Source organism: Dendrobates tinctorius, unplaced genomic scaffold, assembly GCF_039654945.1.
Source record: "Dendrobates tinctorius isolate UK_male_01 unplaced genomic scaffold, ASM3965494v1 ptg000030l, whole genome shotgun sequence".
In the NCBI taxonomy this organism is placed as follows: domain Eukaryota; kingdom Metazoa; phylum Chordata; class Amphibia; order Anura; family Dendrobatidae; genus Dendrobates; species Dendrobates tinctorius.
Window position 1 is genome coordinate 38,814,079 of NW_027361698.1, and position 22,922 is coordinate 38,837,000.

A 22,922-nucleotide genomic window follows, 5' to 3' on the forward strand; every position below is an offset into this window, starting at 1 on the left:
CGTCACCAGCCCACTGATTGCTTCGGCAATTAAAATTTCAGTGCAGCTCATGTGTAGCCACCTAACCACTGGCCATATATAAACAACAACCCCCCTCTCCAACACATGCCTCCTAAGGAAGTGACCACACGAAACGTGCATTGGGGTGTCGGGAGAACCTTTACTATACCCTGTCCTGTTATGTAAGTCCTACTATCTGTACCACATTGTACTGTATATACACACTATTAAGCAGCACTTTACACTATATGCACCTTTTTTGGCACTCAGATTAATGTTCAGTCTACACGCATTTCAATATAATGGACATAAATAAAGATCAAAATACATTTTACACGGTCTTATACTCTTTTTTTTTTTATTCACAATGAGTTTTCAAACGTAAAGTTCTAGAGTTATGTACGTGTTTCTGCAATTTTGGATATTCATTGTTCTCTGTAATGGTATAAAGCCCAATGATCTCTATAAATACTCTTTTTGGATGTGCAAAGCAGTAATCAAGGCAAAACGTGGCTACTTTGAAGAACCGAGAATATAAGACATATTTTCAGTTGTTTCACACTTTTTTGTTAATTATATAATGCCACATGTGTTAATTCATAGTTTTGATGCCTTCAGAGTGAATCTACAATTTTCATAGTCATAAAAATAAAGAAAACTCTTTGAATGAGAAGGTGTGTCCAAACTTTTGGTCTGTACTGTACATATTTATTTAGTTGTCAGTATAACTCATGATTAAATCTTACCTGTTTTGTACATATCACAACCCAAAGGATATTCCTCCAGACTGTATTTACCCTCAAATTGCATTTGTATCAGTTCTTCTGTAGTTCTACTGCTCTGGTCAATCATGCAGAATGCAGTCTCTCAGCTGGCTTTCATCTATCAGAGCTCTGCTGTGCTCTCAGCTCTGACAGAAGATAATCCTCTGCCATATGCATCAGCAAAATGGCAATTGCCATTTTACATCATAGATCTGTCCGCTTCAGGCTTTAAATGGAATCTGTAACCCCATTTTTCAACTATGAGCTGCCGACACCGACATCAGGGGCTTATCTACAGCATTCTGTAATGCTGTAGATAAGCCCCCGATGTAACCTGAAAGATAAGAAAAAAAAGTTAGATTATACGCACCCTGTTGTTTTTTTCCGGTCCAATGGGTGTCACCGTCCGGTCCAGCGCCTCCCATCTTCTAACGGTGATGTCCTCTTCTTTGCTGCCCGTCGTGGCTCCGTGAATCGCACTGCTCTGTCCTGTTGAGAGCAGAGCAGAGTCCTGCAGTGCACAGGCACCAGAAGAGGTCCAGCGCCTGCGCACTGCAGTATTCTGCTCTGCCCTCAACAGGGCAGAGCAGTGCGCCTGCATCGGAGCCACGACAGGCAGCAAAGAAGAGGACGTCCCCGTTAGAAGATGTGAGGCACCGGACCACAACACCCATTGGACCAAGACCAGACCGCCCCCCCCGGAGAGTATAGTCTAACTCCTTTTTCTTCTCTTTCAGGCTACATCGGGGGCTTATCTACAGCATTCCAGAATGCTGTAGATAAGCCACTGATGTCGGTGCCGGCAGCTCATAGTCGAAAAATGGAGTGACAGATTCCCTTTAAACACTGCTATGCCCTACTTGCCACAGCTCTGCACTGCCTAGTTGAGTTCTGCTGGAAACCAGATAACAGCAATGATGTAAAAACACAAAGGCAGTTATATTAATGTAGATAGCAAAAGACTAATTCAGCTGTGTACAATGTTATACAGTGCACAGAAGAAAAGCTTGAATTCTACACTTAGATTAAGTTGATAATATGACAAATATATATGTAGCGGATGCAGCTGAGCTGAGAATAGCAGAGATGACACATTTATTAGTCAGCCGGATTCAGCACAAATCTGAATAATCAACTCAGTTTGGCTTGCCAGGTGTTCACAGGATAGAGAAAGAAGTTGGGAACTGTAGTTATAACAGAGTACGAATAGGAAAGAAAAATTGTATTGGGCATAGTCGGTATATTAACAATAGGTGCGATTTTTGAAAAATAATACAAATGTTAGAATAACCATTTAATTCTCACATGTTTTTTGCCCCTTTTACAGTTCCTTTAACATTTTTCTATGAAAATTCCACATGACTAATATAACGTAATGACTGGAATACTTTGTAGCTGAAATGTACAACAGCCCAGAGCTGCAATAGATTTTATTTTCTGGTTCTTAAACAGCCGCCAAATATGTGCCAAAACTATTGAGGCATGAGCCTCTTGATAAATTTGGCTTTACTTTACTCCAGCAAGCTTATAGTCGGTCTCGATAAAAATTCCCAACTAAAAGATAGAAGTCATGTTTTCCACTATAAATTGCACGTGAAACTTACATGACCAAGACCCTTAGGATCAACCTCAGTCCTAAAAAAGATGGTTCCCTTATGATGATGTAATGCTGCATCCAAGTTTTGCAGTGTTCCCACTGGGTTTTGCAGGCAGTCTACATCATATGAATGGGATCCCCCTACACTCCCTTGCTCACTGTGTGCCAGGTAGACGTAATGTATTTGTGATAAAGTCTTTATCCAACGACTCTGAGAATGCCAGAACCCATATATTGTACATGTTGAGAAGGTTATATCTCCCACTATTATACTCATAGTGATTTGATTAATTTGTTATCAGTGATCAAAAAAAATGTGTGTTTTCTTTTCAAAAGTTGAGATCAACAGGTATCCATAAATTTGAAAGTCTGAGATGCGATATGCGAACAACGGTACCCCCCCGTTCCCCACCCAAATGCCAGGCATCACTTCACACGTGACAGAAGACTCATATAGTGGGCTAATGGCATCACGCATGGCTGTGCGGTCTTCTCAATAACGCCCTGCAGATAACACATCACATGGTATAGTGCAGCTAATCAAGGGGGCCAGCCAAGCAAGGGAATGAGGGCCAGCCAAACAGCTCCATTTTATGTTTGTACAGTGTAAAAATAGAAGGTCAGTATGCACAGCTCATAACACATAAGACCACCGAGCCAATTTTGACCTTAATGACCATGCCAATTTTTACAATTCTGACCACTGTCACTTTTTAGGAGGTTATAGCTCTGGAATGCCTGAACATATCCCACTGATTCTGAGACTGTTTTTTCGTGACATATTTTACTTCATGTTAGTGGTAAAATTTCTTCAATATGACTTGCGTTCATTTATGAAAAAAATGGAAATTTGGCAAAAATGTTAAAAATTTTGCAATTTTCAAAGTTTTAATTTTTGTGCCCTTAAATCAGAGAGTGGTGTCACAAGATAGTTAATAAATAACATTTCCCACATGTCAACTTACATCAGCACAATTTTGGAAACATAATGTTTTTTTGTAAGGACGTTATAAGGGTCAGGCCGGGGTCACACTAGCATATGGCATCCGATGCAAGAGCATCGGATGCGATATGCTAATGACGCTCGGCTCCTGCTCTGCTGGGAGCGGGAGCCAAGTGTCATGCGACTGTGCTCCAAGTCTCTCACACAAAGAGGATCGGAGCACAGCTGCGGAGGAGGCGGAGAAAGTAGTTTCTCCATCTCCTCCATTGCTAGGGTCAGCGTATATCGCACAGCAGTCGGATGATATCTGTGCACTGTGTCACTCGTACCCATAGACTTATATGGGTGCGAGTGAGGCAAGACTTGGCCGAGTGTCGATGACAATCGCAGCATGCTGCGATTTCACTAGCACGTAGAATCCGGCCAAGAAAAAAAAACGGTGATGGGAGCTTCCCCATAGATGAATACTGGTCCAAGTGCTATGCAATGTTTTATCGCATAGCACTTGTCCGTATTCATCTCTAGTGTGATGCTGGCCTTAAAAGTTTACCAACGATTTCTCACTTTCCAACAAAATTTACAAAACCATTTTTTAGGGACGACCTCACATTTGAAGTGAGTTTGGAGGTCAATATGACATAAAATACCCAAAAGTTACACCATTCTAAATACTGCAACCCTCAAGGCGCGCAAAATCACGCTCAAGAAGTTTATTAATCCTTAAGGTGCTTCACGAGAACTAAAGCAATGTGGAAGGAAAAAATTAACATTTTACTTTTTTCTACAAAATATTTACTTTGGACCCAAACGTTTGTTTATTTTCACAAGGGTATTGGGAGAAAATGGACAGCAAAATTTGTTGTGTAGTTTCTCTTGAATGTGGGGGAAAGCCACTGTTTGGGTGCATGGCAGGGCTCAGAAGGGCAGGAGCACTTTTCAAACTCAAAATTGGCTGGAATCAATGGCAGGCGCCATGTTGCATTTGGAGACCCCCTGATGTATCTAAACAATGGAAATCCCCCAATTCTAACTCCAACCTTAACACACCCCTAACCCTAATCGCAACCCTAACTACAACATAACCCCAACACAACCCTAACTACAACCATAACCCCACCACCACCTTAACCCCAACACCACCAACCTAACCCCATCATCACCACCCTAACCCCAACATCACCTAACTGCAAAGAATGGAAAAAAATACTTTTTTTATTTTATTTTAAAGGATGGTTTGATTTACTATTTTTTTTATTTTGATCACTGTGAGAGGGTCTATCACAATGATCAAAATGAACCAACAGAAAAAATCTCTTGTTGCCGGGTGCCGGCCGCCGGCCAGCAGGTCTCAGTGGGCGCACTGTGCATGTACCTGCCATTTTCTACCTGGTAAAATAACACGGAGGGCCGGGGGACGGAGCTGGAGGGTCTGGGGATGGCAGAGGTACCGATGGGCTCAGGGGACCCAATTTCTCTCTCCTCTGGTATGCTAGATCATATCAGAGGAGAGAGAAATTAATGGAAAATCTGACTTTTTTCGGTGAATAACGGCAATCACAAGACTGGGGATGGTAAAAACCTACCCAGTAGCCGTGACCTCAGAGATTTTCTGACGCTGGGGGGCGCTATACACTTATTTCTCAGTGCCTTTAAAAAGCAGCCCTTAACTGCCGCTGTTACTGTATTGGCAGTCGTTAAGGGGATAATCTGATTGTGATGGACGACATTCAGTGTTTATGATGATTGAAAATAGGAATGCAAAGAGTCAGTCTGTGATTACAAACTCTAAAATTCACATGATCTATAGATAAGTGCTGTACCTGTAAAGCTACTTGTGCGGCCACAGACTGGGCAACTAAGAACCCTGAGGGGCTGGAACGGGGAAACACACAATGGAGAGTCACTTATCTGTCTCTGATTTCCTGCAGAGCTGGTGTATGAGGAGTGTCCTGGTGGCGCCTCAGGCGATGGGTCCAGCCGAGGAAGCGCTGCTGGAAGGTCAGGAAGTCCTTGCACACCGGTGCCGTGAGGTGCACCTGAGCCCTGCTTAGTTCTCTTACCGCCGGGCCCTCCGCAGTAAGGGGCAGAGCGGAGGGGCCTGCGGATCCCAGGGAGGAGGCCGCAGCCGTGGCACGGGGTGAAGCAGAGGCGACCTCGGGTCCTGGTGAGATGGCTGTGGGCAAAGTGGAGGCGGCTGTGGGTTCCAGTATGGAGGCCGCAGCCGCTGTGTCAAGCAGAGCGGAGGCGGCCGCGGGTTCCGGTATTGAGGCCGCAGCCACGGTGTCAAGCAGAGTGGAGGTGGCAGGATCTGGTTTGGAGACCGCAGCTGTGGTGTCAAACAGAGCGGACGCGGCCGTGGCTTCCGGTATGGAGGCCGCAGGCAGTGGGCGGGCTGCCTGCGGAGAACAGTCTGCTAGTGCATGGGGGGTGCTGCGCCTGTGGGTGCACCCTGGCCCGCATTCTGCAGTGGCTTGGGGAGAGGCTTCTGCTCCGGGCACTCAGTCGGGGCCCTCTGCTCAGTCAGGTCAGGTGCTCTCCTGTCTCGCTCTGAAGTGCTGACTCACGTCTGAGGTGTGAAGTCCGCTCAGCTCCTCCCTCCTATGTCCCGTCTCTCTTCCCGCCCAATGCCACTTGTTTACTTGCACCACTCGTTTTATAGTCACCCCGCCCCCTTGTTGCCTGGTCAAATGTCAGTCCTGGCCTGTAATCATATCCCCCAGGAACACGGGTGACAGTCCTCTTAGTTCCGGCCCAGAAACACGGCCGGTCCTTTGCCCTGAACCCACTCCCCTACACAGACGATCACATTTTTAGTCCGTGTGCGTTCAGAAAAAACATCAGATTGCACCTGGATCAATGTTCTTCTATGGGACCAAATACATGCACAGTTTTTTTCCTTGAACGGAGCCGATTCAGAAAAAAAAATCAGTGTGCCTGAGCTTGATCTGATATTTGCCATGTCAGTCAATAAGTGAGTGGAATCCCACAGATGCCATTCGAGTGCAGTCTCTTTCCCACGGACTGACACAATGTAGAAAATGGAGAAATTTGGTTTTCCATCTTCAACTCCTACGTAAGAATTGGATCATACTATGATCATACTCTCCTCAAACTTTGATCAGCGCTTGATCAAAGTGTCATTTGCATAATTGACCTGAATCTCTCTCTGATCCATGTGCTGTCCATGTGGATACTGTAAGGTAGCACATGTTATTTGGGTTGGGGATACTTGCTGTGCAGCCAAATAACCAGGTCCGGCACGGGTTTTTCATAAAACATCAACATAGTCCATGCGGTTTATTCATCATAATAAACCAAAGCCATATGCAACAGTCTTACAGCAGACAGCAGGGTATCTTCACAGTGAAGCTCTACTCCTGCTAGCCCTCTGGTCAGACAGGCTGTGCTTCATCCAGCCAACAGGCTATACAGTCTCTTAGTTACAATCCAGTGTCCCGGTTACCTCTTAGCTGCTTCACACTGCTGACATCCATTCCCTCCAGGGAACTGTCAGACACAGGTCGCCATTACTCACAGTGTCCTCACATGCTCTCAGAAAGGCAGCCACATCTTCCAGCACGTCAGTCTGACGAGACCTTCCATACAGACCAACCGGGTACAAGCATTCACTCATGTGACCTACCCTGGTCACCTTATATGGTCCATAGCCACGCCCACCGGATCACATGGCTATGACCTCATCGTAGGTCCTACAACCATTCACACACATACTATTCACTATGGGCGTTTTAGACACACGCCCCTGGGTGGATTTGTAGGTGGTTGGTTCCACCCATCTCACCAACCACCTAAAGGCTTTCCTAACACATTGGAACAGAACATCAGCAGTAGCCCTGCTGATCAACAAATAATCAAGCCTTCATCCCAAGGCCACCCACCTTGGGATACATAACTGTCATTTAGGATCCTGCTCCTATTACCACCCTGGATAAGGCTATACGCCTGTCCTGGGACACCCACACAGCACCCCCTAGTGGACACAGTGGACACTACACCACAATACGTATCAGAGCCTAGTATTAAAACAATTTGTTTCAATTTTAACCTTATGACTTTAAAAACGCACACGGATGGCACTCAGATGCCATCCATGTGCAGTCCACGTTTACACGGACCCATTGACTTGTATGGGTCTGTGTGATCTGTGCAGATGCACAAAAACGGACATGTAAATGTGTAGAACACACGGTCCGTGAGAAAACACAGATATGTGCACATACCCATTCTTTTGAATGGATCTTCGTGTGTCAGTGTCTCCAGTACGTGTGAAAACTGTCACCACATATGTACTGGAGACACTGATGTGTGAAAGAGGCTTTGTAATGTCCGCTGACATCAAGCTTAGTCAGGGGTTAGTAATGGAGAGGTGTCTGTCAGACACTCACAGTACTTATAATAATCTTTATTTTTATATAGCGCTGACATATTCCTTTACAGTTTGCACACAATCTAAATTCCCTATCAGTATGTCTTTAGAATGTGGAAGGAAACCGGAGTACCCGGAGGAAACCCACGCAAACACGGGGAGAACATACAAACTCCTTGCAGATGTTGTCCTTGGTGGAATTTGAACCCAGGACCCCAGAGCTGCAAGGCTGCAGCGCTAACCACTGAGCCACCGTGCCGCCCTATACAGTACTAACCCCATATTAAAAAAAACACACACACAAAAGTTCTTTAATTGTAAAAAGCACTCCCTGACAAATTCCCTCTTTTACCAATTTCTTAGCAAATAAAAATAATCCACAAGGTCCGCCAAAGTCCATATGGAGGTCCCATAATAATCCCTGACTGCTACATCTGGAGGCTATGATGAGCTTTGACATCAGTAACGTTACCATCACCATTGCTGCCAGAACACACAGAGTAACGTGAGAATCGGCAGCAGTTACGTGCTGTGACATCATTAAAGTAACCGCAAGTCACAGCCGACGGTTCACACCTTAACATTTGTGTGAGCTTCAGATGACAGCATGTGAATCGGCAAGCTGTGAACTGCAGTAGACTTACAAAATTCACTGCAGTTCACTGCAAGCGGCTCAAACAGTGATTACCTTGAGAACTGCTGGCTGTTACCTGCAGCAACCTTAATAACTTCACCGCTCGTCACTGCCACTGGTTCTCACGCTACTCAGTCAGTGTGTTCCAGCGGCCGTGGTGAGCGGTAACATTATTGATGCTACAGCTCATCACAGCATCCAGATGGATGTAGCAGAGTCAGGGACCAGTTCAGACAAATATTTTGTACCGCTGTGTTTCCTGTATTATTTGCAGAGACAACAAAACTGTAATTTATTCTAGGCATCTGCATAAATTACACAAAATTGGATGTAATAACTGGGGTTGAGAGGACATTCGTTTGTGAGGTCCTCTATATACAACCTAACAATCTGTAGTTACAAATTTCCTCCTCTTATTTCACAAATCAATGTTTTCCATATAAGAAATGTTTTCTTGCTTGAATAGGTATAATTAATTATTCATAAAATATTGAATTACTAGCTTATTTTAACCTGGCAACATAAATCTAGGAAATAAAACCACATTCAAGATCTCTACTTTGAAATTAATGACAGTCTTCAAAATACTTTTTTTTACAACAAGCATAGCGACTGTATATAATCTAAAAGTAGGATTGTCTAGATTATTTTGTGTACGTTCAGTATGGCATGGAAACCATTATATATTTTGAGCCTGGAAAAGTGACTAGTTACCAAAATGCATTGTTTGTGACTCTATGTAGAATTCTTTCTGTTTTCCTTAAAAGTTGAAATGTTACATTTACTTGGTGTTTTATTGTCTTTATTATTTAAGGGTGACTCATGTACATGCCACATTACATAGGAGCATATACATGTCATGGTATCAGGCTACATGATCTCTGTCAAGCTGCTGATTTTCCAGGAGGCATAACAAACATGACACTTTCTGCTTCCTTAATAGGAAATTCAGTGGGCAATTTAATAGAAACACTAAATGTGTGCTGTAAGGACACTAGGTGCTGAAAAAGATCTATTACATGTCATTTCTTAATGTTCTGTCAGGGCTCCAATATTCTAAGTGATCAAGAATAGGGACGTCTGCAATAATATTCCTGCTGTCAGAAAATTCTCATCATAGACAGAAACCAGATAGACTCAATGATAGGTCCATCTGAGCCTTAGATTAAAACTATAATCCACATGGGCAAAATGTATCAATTGACAGGTATGTGAAAATTAAAATATTGGCATTTCTTTTTATTTAATTTATCTATAGTAGTGTCAACTTATTCTGCAGTGCTATATGGCGAGAATGTGATTATTACGCCACTCAGTGTGTCTTAGGACCCAGTGATTGACAGCTCAGTTGTCCAGTATGGTGCAGTGGCATTCTGAACAGCCTGTACAGTGATTGACAGTGCAGTTGTCCAGTCAGGCACAGGGGCTTGCTGTACTATCTGTGTATTTATTGACAGCTCAGCAGACAGCAATTCAATATGAGACTGTGAGGTGCTGAGCTCCTGTCAGATGCTCCCTGTTCCCTTGATTACTCAGCTACTTAAGTGGGCTGGCAGTCCCAGAGAGCTGTGAGCTGTAGCTGCAGCTCAATGTGCTTCGTTTTCTTTGTGCCTAGTGCCTTCCTTATTGATCTATCATTGCCTGACCTTAGACCTTGTTCATCCATTTGCTTAATCCCTTTGCTTTGATCCGCTATCCTTCTGGTATTTTGACTTCAGACCATTACCTGACTATGCCTTTGTCTCTTCCCCCTGTATGACTTACCCTCCTGGCTATTGACCTCAGACTCCTTGATCATCCGTACTCATGGCTTGTCAATGAGAAGTGACTCAGCATCATAGTCTTTTTATTCAATAATTCCCATTTCATTGGATGAGCAGAAGCTTGTCTCTAACAATCCTGGTAAACAGAAAAATATAAAAATTTGAGAGTCCTCAGTGGTTGATATCTTTTAATAGCTAGCTGAAAAGATGGCAACAAATTGCAAGCTTTCAAGACTACCAAATTGTCTTCATCAGGCTCAGTGTAACATAAAATGTGACTCTTTGTGTTATTCTGAACCTTATGAAGAGACCTGAGTAGTCTCGAAAGCTTGCAATTTGTTATCATCTGTGATGACACACGTGTCACCAGAGGTGGAGCCTAGGGGGCGCCAACAGAGGTCACAGACCAGCAGGGAGGTATGGAAGACGCTGTGGCGTGCTGTGAGCACAGGACCTGAGCTTAGCTGGATGCGCGATAACCGGTGAGATGATGGGGCATAGCTAGCTACCATGCGTGAGGGCAGGAGCCGGCTGAGGATGTGGTAACGAAACGTAGACAGGAGCGGGCAGAGGGTAGGAAGCCCGACAGGGGTGCGGGAGCCGAAGGATGAAACAGGAGGGTAGTCAGAGGTGAGAAGGAGGTCAGAAGCCAGATGGTAGCATGGGATCCAGAGGGCAAGACGGGAGAGTAGTCAGGGGGAAGCTGAGAGTCAGAAGCCAGAGAGGACAGATCGGTACCAAAACAGAAGCCAGATACAAGTCAAGGAGCAAACCGGGTCATACACAGATCAGAATAAGCATACAGATGAACAACAACAGATAGCAGAGTAACCTGGGTCAGCTGCCCTAGCCGAGTAAAACAGCAAGCAGCAAGTCTAAATAGCCACCCCAAAAACAGCGAGAGGAAGATAAATTAACCCTGACCTGACCAGGACGGAAAAGAAACAACCCATCCTGGATCATGACACCATCTTTTCAGCTAGCCATTAAAAGGTATCAACCACTGAGGACTCTCAAATTTTTATATTTTTCTATTAAATTATCTAAAACATTTAATGGGAAGCTGTGATTAGATTATTGCTGCCCGAACAACAAGCAGCAGGATTCAGATCCATAAGCAAAGCAAAACTCACCAGTAAATAATCAGAACACTTTGGGACTCGGAATCCCGCCATTGTCGTGGTGCAACTTCCAATAACATATAACTGATATATCCGACTCATGGAAATGCCTTGTAAAATCTTCAAAGCTTAATTCAATCATTATATACACATAGTGTAGAAAAAAACTAAACACTTATTCTAGCATACTGGACACCCTTAATCCCATGATTGAAGATTTTATCCAGCATCTCCGTGAGCAGGATCTATTTTTTGCAATCAGAGCCTGGCTGCACAATTGTAGCCACGTATAGTTTACTCTCAAATGCTGCAGCATTTCAGAGTAAATCTAGTTTGCAAAGTCGTTCAAGGAGCCTAGAGTGAGACCTGTCTAGTCCGAATCAAGTTCCCATCTGCCTTCACCCTGCAGAGCGCCAGTTGATCAACAGAGATATCCCTATGTAAATAAATGGGAAATACCTGTCAATCATCTGGAACAGGGCAAAGTTGGCCAGGGACTTCATCAAACTACTCAGGTCTCTCTCTAAAAAGTATGCTTTCTCTGAAACAGCACAGCATTTCAGAGTTAAACTTATCTGCCTGCAATATCACAGCCAGGCTGATTCATGCTGCCCCTGGTTTATGCAGCATAAATCTAATGACAAGTTCCCTTTAAAACATAAACCAGGAGCTTCTAAGCAAACCACATTTACAGCCTGGCATACACTAATGAAACACTGTGCCAATTGGCAGAATTGAAAGAATTAGATCTATGCAGACACAGCTAATTACTTTACTGGGCTCAATAAATCATCCACACACTGCTCACTGCAAAGTGGTAATGATAGTAACACTTGTAAAGGGTTATATGGTAACACTTGTAAAGGGTTATATGAAAATACAAATTAAGAGATCTTGTCAATGACTATCACAGTACTGAGCTGTAAGCTCAAAACCAAACATTACTATAGAAATCATCAGCTTTAAACGACATCTCAGCATCCATTTAGTGAGCCTCATGACCTGCAATTATGTTCACATCTATTCTGTTTATTATTGCAATAACCCCAAAGTGTGGGCAAAAGAGGATTATATATCTAAAGTTTCTAGGGTTTAAGACAGCACAGCTGTCTTTATATAGATTTACAAAATGAACGAACCTACATTATTAAAGGTTGCCTAAATGAGCAGTAATGTTGCGTATTAAGACATAAGGCATCCTAACAAATAAAACTGAGTGCTTGTAAGAAAATTGTGCACTTTTTGATTAATTGAAACCTAGCAATGTACAGTATGTCGTAGAGAAAAATGCTAAAATCCATAAAGACACCTCTGAAGAGGTGACATATAGTGATGAGCGAACTTGCTCGCCACTACTCGTTACTCGTCCGAGTATCACAGTAGTCGGTGTACTCGGCGAGCACCGAGCATTTCCGGGATTACTCGACGGGAACTCGGGTCTCCACCCAGCTTTTTTGGCAATCTTTAGAGACCCAATCTCGATGCAGGGATTGTCTGCTAGGCAATGAAACGCCACAGCCATCTTTGTTGTGATCGTGCAGTGATTGGCTGGCCGCACAGCATCATCAGGGGTATAAGAGACCAGACGCTGCCCTACTCGGCGCATTCAGCTCCAGATTTAGATAGTGTAGGGAGAGCTGCTGCCGAGATAGGGTCAGATTAGGGGATTTATTAGTCAATGTAGGGTCTACCATCCTAAAGTACTCAAATCCAGCTAAATCAACAGTCCTTCTAAGGACTAATTCCAGAGTATATAGGTTGCAGTGTTAGGTAGGCAGGGGATTGTACGTCGCTCTATACATATCAGTGCAAGGCCTGCAGGCACTGTATGTGTGTATATAGATATCATTGCATACATCAAGAGGGTCCATTCCCTTCCGTCTGATGCTGCTACTACTACCTATAGGATAGATTGACCGTATATACCTAGCCCTAGGTCTAATTGGGTAGGAAATTTTTTTTGCCAGGTTAATAGAGCTTATTTTTTTTCTTCTTTTGCAAAGCAAGCCAGAGCCCTTTTCTTTCTCCATTTGCTTTTTGACACTGCACAATACAGCCTTATCCTTTTCCTAGCACAGCGTGAAATCCAGCAATTTTAAAGGGGTCACAAAAATCACTATTGAGTGCGCAGAGAAATCTTTCATTTTTATGTGGTATGGTAGAGTAGAATTTTTTTTGAGTATCTAACACAATTTCTTGACACCATTTTGCTGAACCCCCCCAATAAATACATACAGGCCACATATTTTACAGTGTGCTATATCTGTGACACACCTCATCCATCCGTCTGCTAAAAATCTGGGCATTTTAGGCCTAAATTCCATTTTTTTCCTGTCTGTCACTGTAGTTATATACAGCACTATTTAGCCTAAAAAGGCAAAATATACAGGCCACAGATTTGTCAGTGTGGTATCTCCGTGTCAGCTCATATATCTGCGTGCTCCAAGTTTGGCCATTTTAGGCTGGTTTTCCATTTTTTTTCTTGTGTGTCACTGTAGTTGTATACAGCACTATTTAGCCTAAAAAAGCAAAAAATACAGGCCACAGATTTGTCAGTGTGGTATCTCCCTAATAGGCCTCATTTATCTGTGCAAAAAATTTCGCCATTTTAGGCCTACATATTCTAGTGTTGTTGCAGTCTGTTACCATACTTATTTACACAAATCTGATAAGCCAAAAAACATTTTTACCTACAGTCCAGATAGGTAAAAGTGTGGTTTTCCCGCACGAGTATCACATACAAGTTGGTTTCCAAATTAGCCATTTGTAGTGAACTTGTATAATATTCCAGTCTATTTACAATGGGCAAGAAGGCATGCAACCATTCCCGGTAACACCAACATGATGGAAGTTGCCAGTCCAACTGTTAGATCTTCCCGAGTCTGGTTATTTTTTAAAGACTCTGCCGATAACCCCAAACAGGCCATTTGCAACACCTGTCATGCCACCATCTGCAGGGGTAGCAAAACTACCAGCCTTACCACCACCAGAATGATCATGCACATGGCAGCAAAGCACCTGACTTTGTGGACCCAACCCCAGGCTGTAGGAACAGTGTCTGCAGGTGACACAACTGCTTCTTCCACTGTTGTGCGTGAAAGCCAATCCTCTGTCCACGGTGCATGCAAAGATGCCTCTTGCCCTGCACCTGCTGTTGCCCACAGTCAAATAGCACCATCATCAAGCACGTTCACTTCCTTGTCCCAGCCCAGCCTTCAGTTGTGCATACCCCAGTCATTGGAAGTAAGTGGAAATACGCAGCCAACGCCCCACAGTACTCAATTCTCATATTTCTCATCTGCTTGTGCTCATGGCTCATAGAGACGGAAGCTTTCCACAACCTGATGGCGGCGGCCGTCCCAAGGTACTCGGTCCCCAGCCACCACTATTTCTCCCGTTGTGCCGTCCCGGCATTACCCAAGCACGAGTCCCGACACATTACCCATGTCCTTCACAATGCAGTTACTGGGAAAGTACACCTAACCACGGTCACATGGACAAGTGCTTGTGGCCAGGGACGGTACGTCTCGATGACAGCACACTGGGTTAACATAGTGGAAGCCGTGACCCAGTCAGACCTTGGGATGGAACACATCTTCCCAATGCCAAGGATTGCGGGCCCTACGTCAATCAGGGTTGCCCCCACTGTGTACAGCTCCTGCACCTCCTCCTCATCATCATCAGCCTCCCTCTGAAATGAGCACATCAGTTACAAGTTGGAAGCACTGCAGCACTGCCAAAGCTGTGACTGGACTGGACTGAAGTTAATTTGCTTAGGTGACAAACCGCACAATGCTGAAGAGTTGTTGATTGCTCTGAAACAGCAGGCAGATGTGTGGCTGACACCGCTGAAACTCCAAGCAGGCATGGTTGTGTGTGACAATGGCAGGAACCTGGTGGCAGCTCTGAGGTGAGGCAAACTGACACACGTAACATGCCTGGCCCATGGGCTTAACCTCATTGTTCAATGTTTTCTAAAAAGCTACCCGGAGCTGCCGGATCTGCTGGTGAAAGTATGCTGCCTGTGTGCCTATTTTAGAAAGTCAGCTACAGCTTCAGCCGCCCTTGCTGTGCTTCAGCAGCGATTGCAGATTCTGGCTCACAGACTGGTGTGTGATGTCCTCACTCGTTGGAACTCTACACTGCATATGTTGGAAAGGATTTGTGAGCAAAAGCAGGCAGCTGTTGAATATTAGCATCAACAAGGCTGTCATTTTTCTGGTTTGACTCCACACATAAGACCTCAGGAGTGGACATGGATGTCAGACATATGTAACATTCTCCAAAACTTTGAGGAGTCCACCAAGATGGTGAGCGGTGATGATGCCATAATTAACGTCACCATCCCGCTCATCTGGATTCTGGAAAGTTCTCTGCTCACAATGAAAGAGGATGCATGGAGCAAGGAACCATACAGGGTGATTACACACAGCTCAGCCTCATGTCATCCCAACATGGATTGTTTGACTATGAGGAAGAGGAGGAGGAGGAAGAACAGGAGCTACTTTCATGCGCTGTAGACAGTACTACAACCACAACTGTCATACCGTCTGTTCAGCGTGGATGGCCTGAGGACAGGGAGGAAGAGGAGGAGAAGGAGGACACCTTGGTCAGTTGCCCTGTTGGTGAAGACACTGAAGTATGGCCTGTTACCAGTCTGGCATCCATGGCTGACTTTTTGTTGCGCTGCCTTTCCCATGTCCCTTGTATTTTGAAAATATTGGGTAACAGTCATTACTGGGTAGTGACACTTTTAGACCCACGCTACACGGAGAACTTTCAATCTCTTGTTCCAGAGGCAGACAGGTGTACTAAAATGGTGCAGTACCAGAGGGCCATTGTTGCAGAATTATTTAAAAAATTCCCATCTCAAAACGCTGGCGGCAGAGATAACAGTTTGTTGGACAACCAAGGAGGACAGGCAAAAGAGACACAACTCCAGTCCAGCAGAGGCAGGGGAACACTGGCAAAGTTCTGGGACAGTTTTCTCAGACCCTCCCTTCACCCTGGCCCTGAGGCGCAGGGTAATCTCATGCTGAGGGAGTACCTTGCTGACCGTACCAATGTCCTCCGTGATTCCTCAGTGCCTTTTAATTATTGGGTATCCAAGCTGGACACGTGGTATGAACTGGCTCTCTATGCCTTGGAGGTCCTGGCCTGCCCTGCCGCTAGCATTTTGTCAGAGCGGGTTTTTAGTGCCGCTGATGGAATTATCATAGATAAGCGCATTTGACTTTCAATGGAAAATGCAGACAGGCTGATTCTTATAAAAATGAACAAGGGATGGATTGGGCCAGACTTCTCAACATCACCAAATGATGACAGCGAAACATAACCTCCAATGTAGTGTCTTTTTGGGAGGTGTATTCCCATGCACCTTTTCACACCCACACATGGGTATACGCTTCCTGATTTTGGCTATTTGGTGTCCTCCTCCTTCTCATCCTCACCGTCCACCACCACACGAACACCAGGGTGAATGTATTCCATCATGCTCCAGCCTCTCTATTTTTTGGCAAGGGTGTTATGATGCCTGTCCCCAAATTTCAAAAAATATATACCCCCCAAGAGGAAATGTTTGCCAGCCCATACACTTAGTGTATGGGCACTACAAATCTAGAAGACCCGCTCCTTTACAATGGGCCTATTTTTTAATGAGGCCTTCTTCCATGTCTCATCATACACTGCCACTACATCACCAGGGTTAACATGTTCTGTGCTGCTACAGCCAATGTCGAATTATTAACAAGGGTGGGTGGTTATGCTGGGTGTAAAATACTTGTTATGGAAAAGTATGAGGTGTACCCCACAGGGGAAATGTTTGCCAGCCCATAGCATTACAAGTTTGGAAGACCCGCTCCTTTGTAATGGGATTTTTTTTTTTATGAGGCCCTCCTCTATGTTTCTTCCAAAGGGGATTGGGGTTATTGGGGTGCATATGATTTTGCAGCAGGGCAGGCCTTGCAGTCAATGCACAAGAAAACAGAATGGGAGTACAAAATGAATAATGTGAAGTGGATTTTCCTGTGCCCATCCAGTTCCTGGGTTCAAAGGCTTATTGGGGTGCATATGACTTGGTAGCAGGATAGGCCTTGCTGTCAATGCATAAGAAAAGAGTATGGGAGTACAAAATGAATAATGTGAAGTGGATTTTCCTGTGCCCTTCCAGTACGTGGCTTCAAAAGCTTATTGGGGTGCATGTAACTTTGGGGCAGGCTAGGCCTTGCATTCAATGCAACATTTTTTCAGGAAGCCCTCCTGTACCTCTCATGATAGGGGTATTGGGGTGTGTCGTAATTCTTGGTAGCCCATCCACTCACTGCATAGGCAATAACAGCATAGGAGACCCACTGTTTAATAATGACCCTTTAAGAAGATTAATGCTGCCTGATTTCAATGTAAAAATAGGCTCTGTGACTTTAAGAGTCCCTCCTTTACAAATGAAACAAGATGTGTCAGCTTATGTGACACACACCACATGGCCAGCTAGGGTTGGTAAATGTTACAATGACATTTCCAAGTGAATGCATTTGTATTGGTTGAAAGCAATGCTAAAGTTGCAAAACGCCTCAAAAACGCTGTGTGTAAACATAGTCCAAGTGGTGGAGGAACATTTTTGTTTTGGTTAATTTTTTTGGCTTAGATAAAAGTCATTAACCTGGAAAGTATGTTCCTTAACATATTTCCCAGCAAAATCCATTTTGGTTTTGTTTTTGTAGGTTTTTTGGTGCGCCTGTAAAAAGGGCGCGAGACTCTGACAACATTGTTTAGAGCTGTGACCTAGGAGTCAGGAATGCTTCCAGGGGCATTTGCCATTATGTTCCCGTGTCATTTGAGCAGTGTTTCCATCATTTTCAGACGTTTTTAGACCTTAAAAGAACCCCCAGGGGGGATCGCAGTAAAAATGCTCGGGTCTTCCGTAGACTTACATTGGCTCGTTGTTCTGTCCGAGTACCCAAGTATTCCAATTTGCTCGACCCGAGCAATGAGCACCCAAGCATTTTAGTGCTCGCTCATCACTAATGACATATCATCCTCACATTGAACATGTGGGATTAATTACTATTACAGATCTTTCTCAAAGGAGCTTTGAGAAAGATCTGTAATAAATCGAAACGCGTCGCTTGCACTTATACTTGCACACTGTCTGTGGAGTTTTTAACCGTGTGAATTTTTTTGGAATCATTAAAAGTTAAAAAAAATTTTTTAAAAGGAGCTAGAACTATTTTTTCTTCTTATCATTACAAGATGACATCGCATCGGGATGGAGTTCCATGCACCTGATGGTCTGGTTGGTGAGCTGGCTTTGGTTTTATACCATTTTATTTTCATATATGAATATTTTTGGCATTTTAGCAAAGGGACGAACATAATGCATTCACTCACATCAATGAAAGGCCAGCCGAAGTCCTCCCATTAATATCGGGTAGATGGATAATGCTATCCTTGCCATGCTTAATCTCTAAAAGACCAAGCACATTTCATGATCAGATCCCATACGAGCTAACCAAGGGTGTAAACCTTGATCTAATAAAAATCAGAGCATAGTTTTTTGTCATTTGTCAGTCCTGGAGGGTACAGCTTGCTGTAGTTCTGTCCGTTAAGCTGTGAGCCTTTTCCATGACACAGGTTTAGTACTTGTGACGGATGGCACCATAGAGATGACGCAGAATCCCACTGTTGCCACCACTTCGGAAGGATGGCACCAGAGAGATCACACAGAATCCCACTGCTGCCATCACTTGTGAGGGACCCGCACCTTGCCACCCCGCCTAACATCACTATTACGTCAGACAGATCACATAATGTGGTTTTCCTACTTTCACCAACATGTTGTTCTGAGCCCCCTGGGGACACGTAAGGTCAGCTTGGTGCAGTTTTACACAGATATCCCCTGTCCACATGGGCCCAGGGAGGTACAGGGAGTGAAAGGATGTGGCCCACACAGTCACTGACGTGGCACCACACTCGCTCACACTCGCTCACAACCTGGACAGGCTGAGAGGTCCCTTTCACTAGCACCAGGGAAACAGTGCCTGATCAGCCCAGTAGGATTGCCACCAGTTCCCCGTTAGGTATAATCTTGGTCCATTCCTGGGATTCTATGGGGCCAGAAATCTGCTCCGATAGCATGGAAAGTTATTTGAACAATGGACATGTGGATTTGTGTATCGAAATAAAAGAGCAGCCAAAGGTTAAATCACCTTAATCGCCTTAAAGGCACACTAGATAATACACTATAACCACACATATACAATGGTCAGATATGCAAATATAACAGTGGTAGGACAAAAGATATAAACAGATGGATCATGTCAATTACCAGGTTAATGTTCGAGCATGTGTGTGCTGGGTGACAGCAGGCATGGGATGTCAGCTGTCTCTTTGGTCTCTTCACAGTATGTTATTCAACATGGCCCTGTCAAAGTGAACAGAAAACATAGCAGAGAGAGAGACCACATGGCCTTACAATAGCCTTTATCCCCTTTGGGTCACTCTCCTGCTGCCCACTGGTCTGAACCTAAATCCCCTCCCCCTGCTTCTAGAAGCTAAAAACTCGAGAACCTAAGATGAGTCATAACTCTTTAATGGATGGTCCTAGGGAGCCCAGGCCCATTATACACGTTGAGACTAACAAATCTTTGCTATCTGGTTCCTACTAGCCATTCTACATACATCCTCTCTCTGGGGTGCTAGAAAGGATAGAAACCCTGGAACGCGTTAGTCATGTTCAGGAGATCTTGGAAATATGCACGATGTACGGCTGGGATGTATAGTATCTCCACAACTATTTATGGAATTATGTTTCTAGAATGTTCTTCAGCATTACTGTGTATTGCAAGCAAGCCTTTGTCCTGCTCTGAGCTGGCTCAAGGTGTGAGATCTGTCTCTCACACCCTTCTGTGCCTTTACCCCCTGCTGATTTTGATGCCAGCTTTCTCCTTGAGGCTTTGAGAATATTGGACTTCCTGCTGAGTCCCTTCTGGACAAAGTAAAGAGGATTTTATAATCTCTGCCCAAATATGATGCAAATGTTGGACATGAAATTATATTTCCAATATTCTTCACAGTACTTTTCTTTTCTTATCCCTTTTAGTTGATGTGATTGTATATACAGAGTCATAGAGAGAAATTGAAATCCATAAGACATCTCTGGAGAGGTGAGATCACACCCTCATATTGAACATATGGGATTAATTGTGACAAAGAGAGAAAAAAATAATTAAAACAAAAAAGAGAGAGAGATGACACTACCATTTCCATTGAACTAGGTTACCCTTTCACTGTAGTTACAGCAGGGAGATTAACTGGGAAAAAGAATCCAAGTCTTAGACTCGTTTACACAGAGGCAGGGAAGCAAGTTTCCAAATCAAGAGCTTCCTCTGATCAAAGTATCTTTCTGAGACCCTACAGAGACAGTGGTCAGTGATGGATATTAGGGTCGGCATTGATTCAATATTTATGTGAGATATATTTTCAGAGTCGTAGAAAAGGGACGAACATAAGGCATTCACGCACATCACTGTAAGGCCAATCTAACTCCTCAAACTTAATAACAATCCAATGAATGAGGCTATCCAGGCCATATTTCATCTCAATATAAAGGTAAAATCACAATAAGAAACATTGCGACAAGATATACTGCTTGGGACGTCCAGGGGCGAAAATATTCTGTAAGTTGGGGATCTCATTAAATTCTGAAAAACCTATCACATCCCACAACTAGCCTCACATGAGCTCACTAAGGGGATGCATGTGGGCTTAATTTTGATCTAATAAAAAGCAGAAATTGGATTTGGTCAATTGTCAGTACTGGAAGGTTCACCTTGCTGTAGTTCTGCCCATTTTCCTAAGTAATACCTCCCTCCGCTAAGCTCTGAGCCATTTCCGTAACATCAGGTTTAGTAATTTTCTTATGTTATGCCTTTTATTTTATGCAATTGTATATACCATATTGTTTTGTTACCATTTTGTGTCATATTTGTATATTTTTTAATAAACACTGACTATCTTTCTTTATTAAATATTTAAAATGTAATAGCTCTTTCCCTCTTGCTCTGCGAACCAAACCCCTGAAGCTATAGGCTGCTTGTAATGGGTGTCCAATTGGCCTGTATAAATGATTGGTGGTGGCAGCTAGCAGTGGCTCCTTTTCTTGTTATTGTGATGCTGGCAGCGACCATCTAATATATAAAGCTCAAGTGTGTGTATGTATGTGTGTATGTCCGGGATTGGCATCTGCACCATCGCAGCTACAGCCACAAAATTTGGCACAGACACACGTCTGGACCCCGACAGTGTCCTAGGCTATGCTGTGAGGTGAAATTTTAACCCCGCGTGTTCCAATTCACCAAACAATTTTGCCCCTATCTACATAATGGAGAAAAAGAGTGTGTGTAGCAAGCCCCGCCCCTCATTATGATGCCATAATGGTTGCCATGGCGACGCTGATGTCATCATAGGTTGCAAGCCCTGCCGCTCACTATGATGTCATAATGGTTGACTATGGGATGGAGGATGTGTGATGGGTATATGGGCATGGGACTATGAGATGAAGGATGTGTGATGGGTATATGGGCACTCGACTATGGGATGGCGAATATGTATGATGGGTATATGGGCATGGGACTATGGGATGGAGGATGTGTGATGGGTCTATGGGCATGGGACTATGGGATGGAGGATGTGTGATGGGTATATGGGCACTCGACTATGGGATGGAGGACATGTATGATGGGTATATGGGCACGGGACTATGGGATGGAGGATAATTATAATTTGCCATAACTAACCACAGTTAGTTACTATGCCCGGGCAGCATTGGGCTCTTCAGCTAGTAATGGAATATATATGTATTTTCCATGCATTGGACTTAAAGTTATATATACCGTACACTCACTGTGAGTTCCCCAATAACCAGCCTAGTAGGGAAGCAGACATGGCCACATCTATCCCTTGTCAATCAATTGCTCAATTGTCCTAATGATTGGAGGCAGTGTAGTTTCGTTTCCTTGACAAACTGGTGACAGCAGGTGGACCTGCGTGATCTCCCCGGTATCATCTGTGACAAAGAGGTAACAGCAGTGGGATCTATGTGACTTCATGACATACCATATTGTATTATTCCCATTTTGTACCATCTTTGTATATATTTTTTATAAACAATGCCTACCTTTCCAGATTAAAAATATGAAATTTGATAGTTCTTTTACTTTTGATCTGTAAACCACATCTCTGAAGCCATACGCTGCATATAATGGGTGTTCTGTCAACCCATGTAAACGATTGATGGTGGCAGCCAGTAGTTTCTTTTGTTATTCTGGAGTTGGCAGTGATCGTATTGGGGTATATATACGTATATCTGTATACCATGCATTGTAATCAAAGATGTATATACCATACACTCACTGTGAGTTCCCCAATAACTTGCCTAGTAGGAAAAAAAGCAGCGGCCTCGACCTTCACTTGTCAGTCAATTACATAATTGTCCTGACGATTGGAAGCAGGGGAGTTGCGTCTCCCTAAAAAACTGGTGGCAGCGGAGGGATTTACATGATCTCTCCAGTGTTCTCCCTGACAAACTGAGCCAGTGGTTAGTGATGAATATTGGGGTTTGCATCAGGCCAATATTTATGGGAAATATATTTTTGGTGACATAGTGAAGAGATACATAACGCATTAACTCACATCACTGTAAGGACAGCCAGCAGAT